We start from the raw sequence: 16,043 nt of genomic DNA on the forward strand, positions 1-16,043 counted from the left end.
TGTAAAGTATATACTGAGTCTTCACTTAAAAGCAAGAGTACAAGAAGCTGGAATGCATTATCCAGGGTGTTCAGGAATTTTTAATGGTGCTTAAGCACTGAGATTTTACTCTTGCATCTGCCTTTGAAGGTTAGATCCATATGCCCATTTTTGTAATCCAAATTCAGTCCTCAGGGCGTTTGAGAAAATGACCATGTGTGTGGCTTCGGTCCTCCATTTGCAACAGCCTGTTGAATACTTCCCCCCCCAACATGTCCCATGGGGTCTCAAACTTACCCTGCACGGCACAGAACTCTTTGGTACCAGGAAGTCTATTCGTCCATATCTCAGTGCCCCAGCTTCTAGAAAGGGATGACCAGATTCTCACTTATCTGGGCAGAAAGCTTCTGGTTCATCTTTGGCTCTCTTTCTTTTCTCTTTTGGGATTAAGGTAATACATTCATATTCTATGATTTTATATATTTTTCAACTTTATTGACGTTTAGTTGATAAATAAAATTATAAACAATTTAAAGTATACATTTTGGCTTGCTTTCTTCCTCCAATATCACACTTCTTTGGAAGCTCAGTAAGTCTTTTCATCCTGCCTCCAAAGTATGAAAGCGGGATCTCTAGAGATGGTCAGATCCAAATTCAAGAGCCATTTCTGCCATTTGTTAAGTGTGACCTCGTGTAAGGCATTCACCTCTGTAGGCCTTCATTTTTCAATCTATAAAATATCAGGAAAACCTCATAAATTGGTTATCCAGGTTTTCAGTGAATTAATTAATATAAAGCATGGACACAATGCCTTTTACAAGTCTTGGTAAAACCCCAGACTCAGTAAAACCTATGACTGATAATTGCTACTATTATTTAAACTTCTGTTAACAACCCTGACACCGCCATCCCTCCTGCCCTGTCTTTCTGCGTTGCCGCCACTCGCAGTTAGGACCTCAGGACGTCTCCCCTTGCATCTCGAGCTGGGCTCCTCTCTGGTCTCCCCACCTCAAGGTTGATGCTCTCGTGCATTTTTTTCCCGTATTGATTTCATTCTTATCTTGCTGGTGCTGAGCTCTGACCACATCATCTGCTGTTTAAGAACCTTCCATGCCTCCCACTGTTGTCTCCTGTCCCTCAGCTTATGAGAGTCCCTCAGGGTACGAAAGGGTGCACAGAAAACTGCTTCTTTACACGTGGTACTGCCCAGCAACTCCCACTAGGGGAGACCTCATATAGTCAGAAAATCAGTAATATTCCAGGTCAAATCTCAGCCCCTTGAAAGAAATAGAGACAAGGGTCAACGAGCAAAAATAAAAAGATGCTCTTCTACTCGAAATGGAAATGTGTGTGTGTGTGTGTGTGTGTGTGTGTTGGGGTGTTGAGAGTGGTGATAATAAATTGCCCATAAAGGACAGTCTCTTGATTGAGGATCCATTTATTATCCATTGCGCCCAGGAGATCCCAAGGCTCAAGGCAGAAGAAATAGGCTAAATCTTAAGCAAGAGCCAAAAATGTCTTTAAACCTCACATATTCAGCCTCCGCTGCAAGGGCAGGTTTTGTAGGGCGAGGAGTCATGGTAACAAGTAGAGTTCCACCAGGGTGCTCTGTGCCTATTACGTGTCATTCAGGGGACTTCTGTGCTGGTGGCAGCTAGTGGGGGATTCATGGTTTTGGAGTCCCAGGCAAGTGGCTTTCTAGGTCATCACCAGCACTTTCTTAATTCAGTTCAGAGAGTATTCCTGGAGCACCTCCTCTCTGGAAGCCACAGCACGTAGCGTGGGATATTAAGATAAGTAAAGGTCAATCTTTGTCCTTGAAGCATTAAAACTTCTAGGAGAGACAGATGCATAAATAATAAAGACACAGCATGAAGAGTGCTGTAAGAGAAGAACATATAGGTTTGTATAGAAACATAAATGAGAAAGCAATTAATTCTGTCTATGAGGAAGGTTGTACTTTCCAGGAAAAGTAATCAGAATGCATGAACACAGAAGAGTGAAAATGCAGAGTGTCTAAGGATGTGAAGGGGGCCTGCATGTGGGGGTGGGGTACTTAGGGCCAGGCAGTGTGGGGAGAGAGTTTGGCTAAAAACTAAAAAGGAATGTTGAGTTAACTAGACCAGATTAGTATGCGTTGTGTGTGTGTTTCTACTTTATTCTGCAGTGTTATCGGGGCTATCCACCCCTAGGGAACCCTGCCATTAACTATGGGAGTTTTAGATTTTTCTTTTTTAATGTAGGAAGTGATGTGGCCAAGTCTATATCCTAGAAAGATAATATGGGTGGCAGAGTGTGCATGCACTGAAACCACTTAGAAGACTCTTGTACTAACTTAAAAAAGCCAGTGAAAGGCGAGGAAAGGGAAGTAATGGTGAGCAGGAAGAAGAGAAATGATGTGCAAGAAGTTTCAGGGGTATCAGGGCAAAGTCTTAATAATTGGTTGGGAGAAATACATCAAGAACAACTGAGATTATTTTTTTTCTTTTTCTTTTTTTGTTTCCCAGCTGAGATTTTTTTTAATGTCAACAGTTGGGTTGGGTGGATGAAGATAATATAAACTACGTAGAAAAGGTAGACAAATAAACAAAGTTTAGGAAGGAAGATGATGGTTTTGGGCATACTGAATTTGAGATTTGGTGGAACTTATCAGAAATATTGGCTGGGCAGCTGGAGATGGAAAATGTGGAAATAGGTCTTGGAATGTAGATTTAACATAAACGTTTAGCTTATAGGAGGCCTTTGAAAGGACAGGGTGATTGAACTGAGCTGACAGAAAGAGTATGAAGAGGGAGAAGAGAAGCAAGTTTGGGGCAGAATTCTGAGAAACAGCCTTTCAAGGATGGACATTCTTTCTCTGCTTAAATCTCTTCCCTCAACTGAGAACTTCACTCCTGGATTCTTGCATTTCTCCATTGACTTGTGTGCATCTTGAATCCATGCAATATTTTATTTCAAAAAAGGTTAGAGCTATTTTATTAAAAGTCTATTTCCCTGTCTCCTATGAAAAGACTGCTAAATTCTTAGGTGGGAGGTTTGGAACAAGACATAATTTGAGCCATAGTTCCCATCTAGGCACCTTTTAACTGGGCCAGATCCACAGGCAACACCATTAAAAATATGCAATTAGTGCCAGGTACAAAGAAGTGTGTGGTGTGAACACATGAATGTCAATTCATTGGTTTGCTGCACAGGAAATACTGTCATCAGGCAGCACTGCCATCTGCTCAGAGGTAACTTGTCCACTAACCTGGCCAACACTGGAGAACAATGGAAATGGTGGCCATTGCTGGGCTGGTTTTGCTTCAGACAAAAGACTGATTCTTAGGGCTGCCAAAGGGGGAGGCTGCTGTCTAGCAAGCGGCTGGGGCCTCAGCTGGCCCCTTCAGGGAACTTGGAGGGAAGGGAGACAGTTGTTCCTCACAACTGAGAAGAGGAAGCATCTTTAGGAGAGGAGGCATCTTCTGTGAATTTCACAGCAGTAAAAGGAGAGCACGGATAACACACGCTAATAACTCAAAGTGACATAATAAATATCTCCCAAGGGACCAGACTACCCCATGTCCCTGTGGTGCTGGGCCTTAACCGTGGGCTCTGAAATGTCTTGCCCTTTGGGGGTGTGAAAGAAGCTGGTGCTCGTTTGCAAGTGGATGGGGTATTTTGAAAAACAGCCAGATACCGGGTCCAAAGCAAGCAAACATCCACCCCTTCCTAATGGCGACGGGCCGGGACACAGAGGTGGGAGCGCCCTGAAGTGGTATTTCATGTGCCTCTTGCCAAAAGCCACAGGCTTTTCTTTCTCATTTATTTCAAATCATCCTCTCCAAACTCACCTCATAGTTCAGATTGCCAAAGCCCTTAAGTTCTAGCAGTCTGCTTTCCTTTTCTCACACCCTTCTAAGACAGATTGTGGTGTTTGATCTAATGCCAAAGACTGACCACTGGGGAAATTTAGAATCGGAGCCACTCAGTATCTTGTAACCAGAAAGGAAGAGGGGGAATGTATAATTTCAACAATGTTGGCTACCCAGACCGTTTCATCTGGTTGTTGAAAAATCCCTATACTTCCAGAGAAATTCGTGAACGTAGAAATGAAAATGAATGAAGCAGCATCCAGAAATCCCACCCGTGACTCGATTATCCTGAAGCAACCACTGTTGTTGGTATCCAGTCATATTTTCTTCCAGCCCTTTTAATTTTTATTTCTAATGTAGTTCGGACTTGCTGGTTATTTCCTTTATTTATATACCTTTCCCCAAGTGTTTAAACCATTTGTGTTTTATTCTCACAAAACTTAGATATCCCCACTTTTTCGTATATGGTTTCATAGATGAATCTAAAGAGGCTGGAAGACTCACTTAAGGTCTCACAGATCACGGACAGTCAGGCTGGATGGAACATGACCCCCGTTTCCCTGGTTTCACATCTGCAATTCTTCTCGCTATAAACGTAGCTGCAAAATCGTGTTGCTGGAGTTGTTTGGGAAAGTTAAGCCACCTAAATGTCAACGGGCATGCGAATGAATAATGCAGCCTGAACAGATTAACATCCACAGGTGCTGAGCTTCAGTAATAACGCTCTGGCTTCCTCGATCCCTGACAACTCTGTTCCAGAATGGTATTCCAAGCCTTCTTAAAAGAATTCATCTACCTTGCTCAGACACCCAGTTTTCTACCAATGAGTCGCTGAAATGCTTTCACTGCACTGTGATGCAAACTGAGTGGAAGATTACGCTTCATCTTGAAAACAGGTAGAACGTAGCTGGTGGGCTTTATGAAGAGGAGTGTGTGGCCTTTGTCTTCTGAACTCCAATTTATACAACCTGAATTTTACATCCTGTTGATTGTTTTTCCAGTCTGCTAGTGTGGCTGACCTGTGTTTGATGCCCTGATCTTTGTTGCCGTTTCTTTGGTTGCTGACCACCGTTTCCCTGGAATTAATGGAAAATTAAAAATGGATTCCAAACCATAAATTTATTTATTTTTCAGAAGTAAAAGTGCTTCCAGACCAAGACAAGCTGTCCTGTTCCAAATTCTAGTCAAGTCTACATTTTTATAATTGAGTTATGACTTACAATAGCTGAGTTTCATGATGGGAAATTCAGAAACCACCCTTCCATAACATATATCATGCATATGTTGTTCAGAAAAAGTAAATTACCTAGTTCCTCCCTGAAATGTCACAGAGGTACTCATCATTACTCATTAGAATTGTTGAAAACCACTGATGAGACCATAAGCACTTCCAAACCCTTTTCCTGTTCTGGCTCAAAATTTCTCCACTGAAGTTCTCAGTTGCAGGTGAAAATGTGCCTTCCCTCGTTCATCACCTAACTTGCGTCTACTAGAGAAGGTTGTGTCTCTTGGCAGCAAACTCCTTCTGGATGGAATACACTGAAAAAGGGATATCAAGATACTTTACCTTCTTACTTTCCTTTCATTAAAAACCCATAAACTAGGTTAGAAGTTGTCCTAGAATCTTTAGTTCATTCAAATTCTGCTCCAGATAAAATAAATCAAACTGGTACCTATGGCTTGTAATCATTTGGGCTCCCTTTTCAAACTTGAATCAAGTTAGCTCTATGATAAAAATATTACACATAAATTCATATATAACAAATCATATATATGAATTTTAAAAAAGCTTAATTCATTTGTGTAATTATTTTAATTTGTCTAATTACTAAAATAAGTTTAATTACAGAATACTTGACAAATATAGAAAATAAAAATAATCAGTAATCCTACCTAGTATCCACAAAAAAATCTAATTTTTTGTACTTCTAGATTTTTATGTGTATGTGCATATGTTTAACATATACTGCATATACATACATTTTCAGTAGTATCATAAATATTTTTATAACTTCAAAATGTTATAAGCAATTATTAATGTCTTACGTACATGACTTACTTAGCTATTTTATCCTGTTATTCACACTATTTAAGTTGTTTTGGGACATTTAGCTGTAAATGAGATTTTGTTAATTTAGAACTAAACAGAGAAATCATTAGATGTTTATGATCAGATTGGTTTGTATCAGTGAAAGTCAGAGGATAATCTCTGGCTTAGCAAAATGTAAGAAAACAAACACTCGATTAATAGAATACCTCTGTTTTATATTGTTAGGGTTATCATCAAAAAATGAATTTGAAGTCAAAACCGTCTTGGATTCTGATCTCGGTTCAGATGTTGATTCTCAATGCATAGTTATGTGACTTTAGACAGGCTATTAAAGTTCTCCAAGTTTCTGAACCGGGTTTATAAATGGAGTTAATAATACCTATGTGTAGAAGGACTGTGACCGTTAAGGAGATAATCCGTGTAATGGGGCTCAGTGTTGGAAGCAGTGAGCAAGATGTGTGAGCAACACGAAGCTGCAGCATCCGGGGTCAGATAGGATGCGTGCCAGGACTTGGGGAGCTATGTGAGAGAGGCCCCCAGTTTAGGAAGGACAGGGAGCAGGGATCAGATCAGGAAAGGCTCCTTGGTGGATCAGTGGGAGGTAACCAGGAATAATAATGGAAGTTAGTGTTTTCCAAAGGGCCAAAGAGGAGCAGGAGTTTTGCTAAGAAAAAACTCAAAAAAAGGTAAGATGTGCACAGAAATCCTTAGGGCAGATGCTATGGACCCAAATTACTGTGTTAGTGAAAGAACGCTGCACTCAGTTCCTCTGGGGCCCTGCCTCTCATACCCTCTGCCAGATCTCTCGTTACGTCTGTGGCTGAGCTGGTCCTCTATGCGAATACTTATGCTCATTTTGTGCTGACAGTGTCTCACCTTAAATGTACTCGCACATCTTTGCCTTTCTTCCCTCATAACAAGAGAGTGGCATTTGCTCTGTGCACACGTGAAGCTCGGCAGTGTCAGGGCGTGAGCACCTCCCAGGGCAACCCTTGACGCAAGGTGGTGTCATGATAAATGCAGCCATGACTTCTGGCTAGACAATTTAGGGTAGCGCTTTGTATGCCTCTCTGGGAATCGCTGGCAGAATTGAGGCCCGTTTCCCACTAACCTTGACAGTGGTCCTAGATCGTGGCTTTTCCTCTGTCTCTACCTCGCTCTGCCTAGTCCCTTATTCCTGTTCCCTGGAATCACTATTTCTGCACATGAGTTCTTATCAAGCTCTGCTTTAGGGGGAACATAAGTCAAGGCAAACATTTTTAGGGATCATAATACATGCATCTCTCTAAAATTGCTTTCCAAAGTGTTCATCATTCTCCATCCCTTTAATCTATTCTAAGCTACTGTAGATTAGCTTTCTCTGAGGGTGGAGCTCCTAAATGAAAACTATACTTTGAGTAACAGCTGAACAATAAACACCTATCTTAGTCTATCAAAGGACCAACAATAAGGTCTTGTCCTTTTTAAGTTGAGTTGCATCTTGGCTCTAAAAACAGTGTGAGCCAGGACAAAGAATGCATTAGGAACTCTGCCTCCACCAGCAGACAATGTCTGCGAGGAGTTTGCTGCCATGTGCCCGGAGCCCAGTGCCTGGAGGCGAGAAAGCCCAGTGCCTTCGCAAGCACGGGGCCCCAACTACCTGACCTGCTTTCTGCTTTGAAGTTTTGAACCTTACATTCCACTGCTGGCCCTGCTTTAGTCCTGGAGGCCAGAATCCCACAGAAGACCAAACACAGCTCCTCGGGCTTTGCTCCTCTCACACACAGCCCAGATGGCTCCGGGAACTACCTCTGGCAGTATTCTGCTTTGGGGATTCCCGGCATTGCTCCATCCATATCTTCCTAATGCAGGATTGCTGATCAGTCCTAGCACAGGACCCTTTCTGATTTGGACATAGTTTGATTGGAATTGCAGCCATCTATATGAAACAGATGAAAGCACCAAGACGAAGACTATTTAAAAAGAGGTTTAGAGGATGTAAAACAGACAAAGATGGAACAGAGATATGGATCAGGGTGAAAAATTAAGCTGGGGGTAGCCTAGGAGTGAGAATGCCAGGACCCCAGGCACAGAGCCCCTTTGACGTTCACTTCATCACTTAGATGTCAGGCTTTCTTCACCGAAGGCCATTCAGGTTTGAGGGTAAGAAACACAAGCCCCATATTTCTCGGGGTGTCTACAATGCCCTAGACTAAGGCAGTTGTTGGAGGATAGTTAAAGATCACACATGCTATGCTTTACATTTTACTGAATAAAAGGCTATACTTAGCTCACACATCACTGTGGTCACTAAGATGAATAATCTTATTTCTTTCTCCTTCCTTCCTTCCTCCCTCTCTCTCCCTCCCTCCCTTCCTGGTGACACTGAATTACTCATCCTCAAAAACTTAAAATTGTTTCTTTATCTAGAAATCCAACTCTTGCACATAATACACTTGCACGTAATCTGCTTGTGTATTTTAGAGACAACGGTGTTTTATTCTTCCAAAGTCACCTGGAGTCCATAACATTCATCACCGCTTGCAAATATATTTACTTTTGCTTGATTGCTTTCATCTATTTTTTTTTCCAGTTTCCTTTCCTCCAGTGAATGATGAACTGGAAAAAAAAGAGTTTCAGCTGTCATTCAGTACCTGGTAATCCCAAACCTGGGATGATCTCTGCTGTCAGTGGTATTCTTACTATCGTCAATTTATTTGTTCAGCAAGCATGTACTGAATGTTTTGCCAGGCAGAACAGTGAAGAAAATAAATGTGGTCTCTGTTCTGGAACTTATGATCAATTCTAGGCATATCTAACTTTGGGTTTAGGAGGCATACTAATCTAATTATTGGACCACGTAGAAGTTGGGAGAGGGGTTTAATCAGCATTTAAACTTGGGAAGCCAACAAGGAATGCTCACTCTTCTAAACCCATAGGCAAATTGCTAAGGGACTGAAAAGCTCCAATGAGTTCCAGGAAGAATATGAGGGTTTCTAGTCATGTCAGAGAAAAAGAACAGTTTTTTCCTATCTCTGTGACTTTGGCCAACCACTTCATCACCCCGAATCTCATTTTGCCTCAAGTGTAAAATGAAGAAGATAATAATTCTTGTTTCATAGAGTTGTGAATGTTAAATGACTAAACACATGTGAAGCACTAGAACAGTGAATGACACTTAGCAAGCTCTCAGGAATATTAGCTATTGTTGATGCTACAAGGAGCTTTGAGAGGTGGATACCTTGGATTTGGGATTCAGACGTGCAATTACCATTCATGAGCTTTGTTTAGAGGTGATGTGATATTGGCTTCATAGTTCAGCTAAAGGATGAGCAGAGGAGTAATGGAAGAGGGTGAGAGCCAGGATAGAAGCAGTTCAGGGGGATGGGGAAGGTCACTGCTAGAAAGATCCTGTGAGAAAAAGGCTCCTATCCCAGAGTTGTTAAGACTTCCTAGAAGGGATAACATATACTTTTTTTTGAAGTACAGTCAATTACAATGTATCGATTTCTGGTGTACAGGATAATTTTCCAGTCATGCATACACATAAGTATATTCATTTTCATATTCTTTTTCATTAAAGGTTATTATAAGATACTGAATATAGTTCCCTGTGCTATACAGAAGAAATTTTTTTTAAATCTTTTTTTATATATACTGGCTAACATATGCAAATCTCAAACTCCCAAATTTATCCCTTCCCAACCCTTTCCTCCCTGTAACCATAAGATTGCTTACTATGTCTGTGAGTATGTTTCTGTTTTGTAGATGAGTTCATTAGTGTCCTCTTTTTTTTTTTTCATTCCACATATGAACAATATCATATGGTATTTTTCTTCTCTTTCAAGCTTACTTCACTTAGAATGATTATCTCTAGGTCCATCCATGTTGCTGTAAATGGCATTATTTTATTTTTTATGGCTGAGTAGTATTCCATTATATAAATACAACACAACTTTTTTATACAGTCATCTGTTGATGGAAATTTAGATTATTTCTGTATCTTGGCTATTGTACATAGTGCTGCTATGAACATTGGGGTACATGTATCTTTTTGTGTGTGTGTATGTATATATGCATACATACATACAGTCAGTTTAAAATGCTGTGTTGATTTCTGGTGTACAGAATAATGCCTCAGTCATACATAAACATATACTCATTTCCATATTCTTTTTCATCATAAGTTACTATAAGATATTGAATGTAGTTCCCTGTGCTATACAATATTAACTTGTTTATCTGTTTTATATATATTAGTTAGTATCTGCAAATCTTGAACTCCCAGTCTATCCCTTCCTACCCCCTTCAACCCCTAGTAACCATAAGCTTGTTTTTTATGTCTGAGTCTGTTTCTGTTTTGTGAATAAGTTCACTTGTCTTTTTTTTTTTTCAGATTCCACATATAAGTGATATCGTATGGTAATTTCTTTCTCTTTTTTGGCTTACTTCACTTAGAATGATGATTGAGTTATTTATTTCTTTGTTATTAAGTTGTATGAGCTGTTTATATATTCTGGAAATTAAACCTTTCTCAATCGCATCATTTGCAAGTATTTTCTCCCATTCTGTATGTCATCGTTTTGTTTTGCTTATGGTTTCCTTTGCTGTGCAAAAGCTTGTAAGTTTAATTAGGTCCCATTTGTTAATTTTTGCTTTTATTTCCATTGCCTGGGTAGACTGCCCTAGGAGAACATTGCTGAGATTTATGTCAGAGAAAGTTTTGCCTATTTTCTTTTAAGAGGTTTATCATGTCTTGTCTTATATTTAAATCTTTAACCACTTTGAGTTTATTTTTGTATATGGTGCGAATGAGTGTTCTAACTTCATTGATTTACATGCTGCTGTCCAGTTTTCCCAACACCAGTTACTGAAGAGACTGTCTTTTCTCCATGGTATATTCTTGCCTCCTTTGTCAAAGATTAATTGACCATAGATCTATGGGTTTATTTCTGGGCTCTCTATTCTGTTCCATTGATCCATATGCCTGTTTTTATGCCAATACCATGCTGTTTTGATTACTGTAGCTCTGTAGTATTGTCTGAACTCTGGGAGGGTTATTCCTCCAGCTTTGTTCTTTTTCTTCAATATTGCTTTGGCAATTCTGGATCTTTTGTTATTCCATGTAAATTTTAGAATTATTTTTTCTAGTTCTGTGAAAAATGTCATGGGTAGTTTGATAGGGATTGCATTAAATCTGTAGATTGCCTTGGGCAGTATGGCCATTTTAACAATATTGATGAGGTGACATATAAATTGATTTCAGAGAATAAGGGATTTATCCATGAAGAGAGGGAGATTACAACTGTTAGGAAAAAGAGTAAGGCTTTTAAGGAACAAGTAATTTATTTTACCTGGGGTATAGGGTATATTTTGAGTAATGGTGAAAGAAGCTAATAGAAAAGCAAAGACCATATACGTAGAGCCTTCTTTGAAAATTACAAGTTAGGGTAGGCAACTAATGATAATGGTCCCATAATGTTAATAGATGAACCCAACAGAATTTATGTCTTGATGATTTATGAGAGATCATCCATTCAGTGATCCAGGGATCCAGGACCCTCAGTCTTGTTGCTTTATCACCTTGGATACCTGAAGTATTGGAATCTTTGGCTGAATCCTTGCATCTGGACTGAAGACATGCGGGAAAGAGAGGGTCATGTGGAGGGTTTTTACTCCTAGGCCTGCAAGTGGTGGTGATCACTTCAAGTGACGTTCCTTTGGTCAGAATTTGGTCACATGAGATTTGTAGCCTCCTACATCTGGTCGTGTAGGAGGTTGAGAATGTGATCCTCCCATGTGTCCAGGAGGACTATAAGCAAGTTCTGAGGAGCACATAGTAGTCTCAGCCATAACAATGTATTTTATTTTTAATTTGAAAATGGCAGGGAGACTGAAAAATGTATTAGTCAGGAATGTGGGCTTTAGAATCAGACAGAACTAGTCTTAATCCTGTTCTGTCATTTACTAAACCTCAAGTAAATTATTTAGTTTCTCTGGCTTTCAGTTTTTTCCAACTATAAAGTTGAAATAGCAGTAGTACCCACTGCATAAACTTACAGAATAAAAATGACTTAATGTAACTACCAGTTTATTGAATGCTTTCCATGTTCCATGCTCTCAGATGGCTCTGAGTGATATATTACTTCACCTGTTCTGCTCAAAAACCATGGAATCAATAGCTTTGGGGGCTCAAAGATAGAGCAGTAACGTATTTCTGGGTGAGTGGTAGGAAGGAAGGATTTACAGAGGGACAACTTTGGTTCCTGCCCATGAAGGCTGAGTGTGAGTGGGCAGACCTGCCAGGGTAATAGGGTCCTCCAGGTAGTGGGAAAGGCACCTAAGCATCCATTAACTTATAGAGTCACTCAACAAACATTAATTTAGCACCAACTATGTGTCAGGCATGGTTCTTGACACTGGGGACTCAGCAGTATAAAATACGCACTTGCCAACCTCATGGAGCTTATATCCTAATGGGGGAAATAAAAACATAAGCAAATAAACATATAATATAAACTACCATAAGTGTTAAGAAAAAAAAGAGGATGATTTCAGTTTATATGAATTGATTTGGAGGATTTTCTATAATTTTGAAGGGGAAATAGAAAGTTAGAGTAATAGAAATAATATGGTCCTTTTTAAAAATAAAATCCTATAACTAAGAATATGTATTTGTTTGTATGAGCAGGGAAGAATTGTCGAGGAAAACACACCAACTTGTTAACATTAGTTATCTCAGGGGACTGAAGCTGGTGACTGGGAGACGTGCAGGGTATTAAGTTTTTAAGATTAGTCTCAAGCAATTTTAGCAGTTGGAAAGTAAATCCAGTCATTAAAAAACTATGCCTGTGATATTGATGGTCTACCTCCAACAAAACTGTGCCATCAGTAGTCTTGCAAGAACAAGTAGCAGATGAGGACACTGTAGGGGTTAAGCCAGGATCCTGGACACGCCCCCAGCACCACATTCATCAGCACCCACGCTGACTTGAGTAGGGCACTTAGACTGATGACGTAAGCAAACTCTTCTGGAAGGTGAAGGTGAGTGGTTGTGTCACTAAGTTTATCCTTGTCCACTGCCCTCGGTAAGTAGGCCTGTTGTGTTGTCTTAAGAGCCTGAAATCAGCAATATGCAACTGAGCTCTCTGTTGTGACTTAATTTAGATTTGGATCTCTGCCTTTGATTTCAGAAATACTACAGTATACATAAAAATTAAAAACCAAGGGCTTTGACTTCAGTTCAAATAACAGAATGGGACTATCTCCAATTTGGGGCTTAATCCGTGACTCTCAGCAGCTTTGAGGACTTTAAAGGTCAAGTTTAAGGAAACGTGATAGTTCAAGTCACAAAATGTAGCTGTCAGGGTAAAATGAGATGTGAGGGCCAGGTGAGGTTACTATACACACTCACGACAGTTCACATTTACTGAGCACTTACTATGTGCCAGGTAGTATGCTAAGTGCGGGAAACGCGCCAGGTGTGCTTATTAAGTAAGGCACAAATGGGTTAAGTAACTAGGAGTCTAACTTATATAAGTGATCAGACTGCGCTATACTTTACTGCCTCCCAGATAATTAGCAAGTCCCTACATACCTAGTTGTTGTCGTTTTTAATACTGCTGCTGTTCTTGTTAGTGCTGCGTTATTCTCAGCCTGACACATCTATTCTGCTTTGAGCTCTTTGGCGAGTGTACTTGCTCCGTCAACCTTCCCTTCCCTTCAGCTCACCCAGTGCACCCAATAGTCAAGACAGCAAGTCTTCGAGCAAGGCTCCAAGTGTTATCTCTTAATCAGCATTATAACCTTACTAAACAGGAAAGCCTTCTCCATTTCTCGGACAGGGGAACTGTGACTCGGGGGTTCAGTCACGTGGCCAGCAATCACATCTTGTTCTAATCCCTGTTAGATTTCCACTTCATCTCAGACGTGTGTTTGGGATGCCATCCCTGGGATTAAATATTCTAAGCCTGTATTTCCCAAACTGTGTGCTGAAGCACCCCAGGGTGCTGCAGGTAACTCATGAAGGCTTTTTTTTTTTAATTTTTCAAGAATAACTCAGTGATACTCAACACCTTTCAGAGACCATGTGAACTAGCAGCTTCTGACAGTTCAGAGTTTCAACATTAGATCACACTACATTGCTTCCAGTGGCGTCGTATCTTTGCAAAGCTGGGATTTTTATTTAAAAACAAGCCTCAGGTGTGTGGGAGGAGGAAGGCTAGGGGAACCCTGTATTTCCCACCTAATTTTGTTTCCATCCTGTAACTCCTCTAAAGATGAAATCTACTAGCGTCGTTCACTCTGGGAAGAATGTACAGCCTATGATATATCCCTGCTTTTGCTTTACCAAACAATTCATCACTTAATTTCATGTTTTATATTTATAACTTTTTTAATTTCTGATCTCTCCTTATCTAATTACGTAGCTCTTGAAGGCATGAATGAGTGTCTTATACTCTTGCATACATGCATGTATATTATACATAAATTTATTCTAAGTAAAGGAAAAACTAGATGTATATACATTGTATTATTAATAATGGTTACTCCAGGGGAGTTATTTCAGATACATTTTACGTGGTCAGATTATGAATAGGTTTTATACTGTTTTTCTGCGTGTTTTTTCAGCATTTTTCAAATAAGCAGTTTTTAAAGATAATTTGATTAATCAGTGTAGCTTGTAAAAAGCCCCCTATTTCTCTTTGCACAGAAAGATGTGGAAAACCCTTCTGGAAGAAAGATTTGGGATGACTTTTTTCCAATTGTTCTCAGAAGTCAAGCCAAATTTTATTCAGCAGTTTCTGTATGCCAGGCACTGTGCTACCTGCTTTCACAAATTTTAATTTAATTTACTTCTCACAACTGTCTCAGGAGGTACTACTGTCTTTAAAATTGAAGGAATTGAGGTTCATTTCAGAACTCTTGGATTCTTGTCTGGTGACACTGAAGTTTTCAAACTCAAGCCAGTCACAGAAACCACAAATCGTATGATTCCATTCCAGAACAGAGACAACAGAGTGGATTCATGCTTGTCTGGGACTGTGTGTGTGTGTGTCAGGGATGAGGGTGGCTGAGGAATGAGCAGTGTCTGGTGGGTATGGGTTCCTGTATCTGTGAGTCCACTAAAACTGAGGGAACTGTTCACTACAGAAAGTTGAATTTTATGGTATGTGGATTATACTTTCCTAAAGCTACTTGAAAGCAAAAAAACCAAACCAAGCTCCATTGTTTAAGCCTCAAGGACAATTTCAGTGATCTTACAAACTTTCACGTTACAACTTAATCTAAAGAATTCAGAAGGATCCCAGGAAATGCTTAAAGGCAACAAACTCTACCTGGAAGAAGTATTTCTTACGGGATTCTCTATTTCTCTTTGAAAGGTGTTATAGCACCTCCTAAAAATGCAGTGAGAAATTGGAATATTTTGAGTGCAGCAAGTGCAGGCAAGAGGTGTTGGTCAAGTCAACGCCTCCCACGTCCAGCCAGAGCCTAACACGTGATGGCTACTCAACACATGTTTGCACAACTGAAAGCATATCAATGACATTCAGTAATGATGGTCTCTTCTGGGGAAGAAAACTTTTATAAAAGCATGGCATGTTTTCCTGAGATAGTTTGGAAGAGTCACATTACCCATTTGAGTTTCCAACCCATTCTTTCTTTGGGTTCCGAAGAAGTTACTGGCATCTTCTTGGTCATTATTGTTTAATTACCATGGAACCTCTAATCCGGACCAGAAATTCCTCACTGCCCACATTTCTTTCTACTTCAGAATGCGTATCTAATAGCAACCAATTACTTTCCTATTTTCTCACTTGGAATCTGTTTGGGGAGCTGGGAATTGCTATCTAACAAAATCGGGAACATGTGCGATGAGGGCAGCCTAGTGGGAAGAGTTAGCAGGCTCCACACATTTCCTGCCTGGTAACGCTCTCCCTCTGCAGGGATTGCTCTGGTTCAGTTACTTGTAAGGCATCCTCTGACTTTTTGAATGTCTTTCTATCCCTTCCCTCCTGCCCTTTTTCTCTAAGGGGTGGGGGGAGGAGTTTTGTGTTTAAGAAGTCAAGTGACTTAGAGGAAACATTCCAGCCTTCTGAAAAGTTTCCGTTTCAAACACATGAAAAATAATTCCGAAGGAACAACCTCAGCTCTGCTTTGCTTCCAGGTATGGGTTTGAT

At 40.1% G+C, this 16,043-nt stretch overlaps 1 long non-coding RNA gene across 2 annotated transcripts in view; it reads right to left on the reverse strand.

The window, feature by feature from the left end:
* Positions 1–464: 464 nt before the first annotated feature.
* LOC140700897 (uncharacterized) overlaps positions 465–16,043 on the reverse strand; it is a 262,804-nt gene continuing 247,225 nt past the window's right edge. The window contains exons 2-3 of one of the 2 annotated variants that reach the window (XR_012079640.1): positions 4,338–4,909; positions 465–709 (exon numbers count right to left, since the gene is read on the reverse strand). This is a non-coding gene — a long non-coding RNA (uncharacterized lncRNA). Of the gene's footprint in view, positions 710–3,812; positions 4,910–16,043 lie in introns of both variants that reach the window. The other variant, XR_012079639.1, reaches the window with a different exon arrangement.

The sequence above is a fragment of the Vicugna pacos genome, chromosome 13 (assembly GCF_048564905.1).
Source record: "Vicugna pacos chromosome 13, VicPac4, whole genome shotgun sequence".
Lineage (NCBI taxonomy): Eukaryota > Metazoa > Chordata > Mammalia > Artiodactyla > Camelidae > Vicugna > Vicugna pacos.